We start from the raw sequence: 2500 nt of genomic DNA on the forward strand, positions 1-2500 counted from the left end.
TATTCCCAGGTGGTCTCCCATCCAAGTACTAACCAGGCCTGGCCCTGCTTAGCTTTGAAGATCAGATGAGATTGGGCTTGTTCAGGGTGGTGTGGCTGTAGGTATTGTTTTTCTATTGACCTACATCTCTTATACATCTAGAAACCAGCATTGAAGGAAGCCGGAACAAGAGAGAAGAAAAAAAGGACTACAGCACCTGGTATTTCCAGGTGGTCTCCCATCCAAGTACTAACCAGGTCTGGCTCTGCTTAGCTTCCAAGATCAGACAAGATTGGGCTTGTCCAGGGTGGTGTGGCTGTAGGTATTGGTTTCCTAATGACCTACATCACTTATACATTTTAAAACCAGCATTGAAGGAAGCCAGAACAAGAGAGAAAAAAAAAGTACTAACCAGGCCTGGACCTGCTTAGCTTTCAAGATCAGACGAGATTGGGCTTGTTCAGGGTGGTGTGGCTGTAGGTATTGGTTTCCTATTGACCTACATCTCTTATACATATCAAAACCAGCATTGAAGGAGGCCGGAACAAGAGAGAAAAAAAAAAGCCTACAGCACCTGATATTTCCAGGTGGTCTCCCATCCAAGTACTAACCAGGCCCAGCCCTGCTTAGCTTCCAAGATCAGACGAGATTGGGCTTGTTCAGGGTGGTGTGGCTGTATGTAACGGTTTTCTATTGACCTACATCTCTTTTACATCTCAAAACCAGCATTGAAGAAAGTCGGAACAAGAGAGAAAAAAAAAAGGGCCTACAGCACCTGGTATTCCCAGGTGGTCTCGCATCCAAGTACTAACCAACCCCGGGTCTGCTTAGCTTCCAAGATCAGGCTTGTTCAGGGTGGTGTGGCTGTAGGTATTGGTTTCCTATTGACTTACATCTCTTATACATCTAAAAACCAGCATTGAAGGAAGCCGGAACAAGAGAGAAAAAAAAAAAGCCTACAGCACCTGGTATTTCCAGGTGGTCTCCCATCCAAGTACTAACCAGGCCTGGCGCTGCTTAGCTTCCAAGATCAGACGAGATTGGGCTTGTTTAGAGATGTGTAGCTGTAGGTTTTGGTTTCCTATTGACCTACATCTCTTATTATCTCAAAACCAGCATTGAAGGAAGCCGGAACAAGAGAGAAAAAAAAAAGGCCTACAGCACCTGGTATTCCCAGGTTGTCTCCCATCCAAGTACTAACCAGGCCCATCCCTGCTTAGCTTCCAAGATCAAACGAGATTGGGATTGTTCAGAGATGTGTAGCTATAGGTAATGGTTTTGTATTGACCTACATCTCTTATAATCTCAAAACCAGCATTGAAGGAAGCCGGAACAAGAGAGAAAAAAAAAGGCCTACAGCACCTGGTATTCCCAGGTGGTCTCCCATCCAAGTACTAACCAGGCCTGGCCCTGCTTAGCTTTGAAGATCAGATGAGATTGGGCTTGTTCAGGGTGGTGTGGCTGTAGGTATTGTTTTTCTATTGACCTACATCTCTTATACATCTAGAAACCAGCATTGAAGGAAGCCGGAACAAGAGAGAAGAAAAAAAGGACTACAGCACCTGGTATTTCCAGGTGGTCTCCCATCCAAGTACTAACCAGGTCTGGCTCTGCTTAGCTTCCAAGATCAGACAAGATTGGGCTTGTCCAGGGTGGTGTGGCTGTAGGTATTGGTTTCCTAATGACCTACATCACTTATACATTTTAAAACCAGCATTGAAGGAAGCCAGAACAAGAGAGAAAAAAAAAGTACTAACCAGGCCTGGACCTGCTTAGCTTTCAAGATCAGACGAGATTGGGCTTGTTCAGGGTGGTGTGGCTGTAGGTATTGGTTTCCTATTGACCTACATCTCTTATACATATCAAAACCAGCATTGAAGGAGGCCGGAACAAGAGAGAAAAAAAAAAGCCTACAGCACCTGATATTTCCAGGTGGTCTCCCATCCAAGTACTAACCAGGCCCAGCCCTGCTTAGCTTCCAAGATCAGACGAGATTGGGCTTGTTCAGGGTGGTGTGGCTGTATGTAACGGTTTTCTATTGACCTACATCTCTTTTACATCTCAAAACCAGCATTGAAGAAAGTCGGAACAAGAGAGAAAAAAAAAAGGGCCTACAGCACCTGGTATTCCCAGGTGGTCTCGCATCCAAGTACTAACCAACCCCGGGTCTGCTTAGCTTCCAAGATCAGGCTTGTTCAGGGTGGTGTGGCTGTAGGTATTGGTTTCCTATTGACTTACATCTCTTATACATCTAAAAACCAGCATTGAAGGAAGCCGGAACAAGAGAGAAAAAAAAAAAGCCTACAGCACCTGGTATTTCCAGGTGGTCTCCCATCCAAGTACTAACCAGGCCTGGCGCTGCTTAGCTTCCAAGATCAGACGAGATTGGGCTTGTTTAGAGATGTGTAGCTGTAGGTTTTGGTTTCCTATTGACCTACATCTCTTATTATCTCAAAACCAGCATTGAAGGAAGCCGGAACAAGAGAGAAAAAAAAAAGGCCTACAGCACCTGGTATTCCCA

At 45.2% G+C, this 2500-nt stretch overlaps 10 pseudogenes; all 10 read right to left on the reverse strand.

The window, feature by feature from the left end:
• LOC142120315 (5S ribosomal RNA) overlaps positions 1–103 on the reverse strand; it is a 119-nt pseudogene extending 16 nt beyond the window's left edge.
• An 81-nt stretch (positions 104–184) lies between these two features.
• Positions 185–303, reverse strand: LOC142120418 (5S ribosomal RNA; annotated as a pseudogene).
• A 238-nt stretch (positions 304–541) lies between these two features.
• On the reverse strand, positions 542–660 carry LOC142120268 (5S ribosomal RNA; annotated as a pseudogene).
• Positions 661–932: 272 nt separating this feature from the next.
• Positions 933–1051, reverse strand: LOC142120408 (5S ribosomal RNA; annotated as a pseudogene).
• An 80-nt stretch (positions 1052–1131) lies between these two features.
• Positions 1132–1250, reverse strand: LOC142120402 (5S ribosomal RNA; annotated as a pseudogene).
• A 79-nt stretch (positions 1251–1329) lies between these two features.
• On the reverse strand, positions 1330–1448 carry LOC142120316 (5S ribosomal RNA; annotated as a pseudogene).
• Positions 1449–1529: 81 nt separating this feature from the next.
• LOC142120419 (5S ribosomal RNA) lies at positions 1530–1648 on the reverse strand (annotated as a pseudogene).
• A 238-nt stretch (positions 1649–1886) lies between these two features.
• LOC142120269 (5S ribosomal RNA) lies at positions 1887–2005 on the reverse strand (annotated as a pseudogene).
• A 272-nt stretch (positions 2006–2277) lies between these two features.
• On the reverse strand, positions 2278–2396 carry LOC142120409 (5S ribosomal RNA; annotated as a pseudogene).
• An 80-nt stretch (positions 2397–2476) lies between these two features.
• LOC142120297 (5S ribosomal RNA) overlaps positions 2477–2500 on the reverse strand; it is a 119-nt pseudogene continuing 95 nt past the window's right edge.

The sequence above is a fragment of the Mixophyes fleayi genome, unplaced genomic scaffold (genome assembly GCF_038048845.1).
Source record: "Mixophyes fleayi isolate aMixFle1 unplaced genomic scaffold, aMixFle1.hap1 Scaffold_1991, whole genome shotgun sequence".
Lineage (NCBI taxonomy): Eukaryota > Metazoa > Chordata > Amphibia > Anura > Limnodynastidae > Mixophyes > Mixophyes fleayi.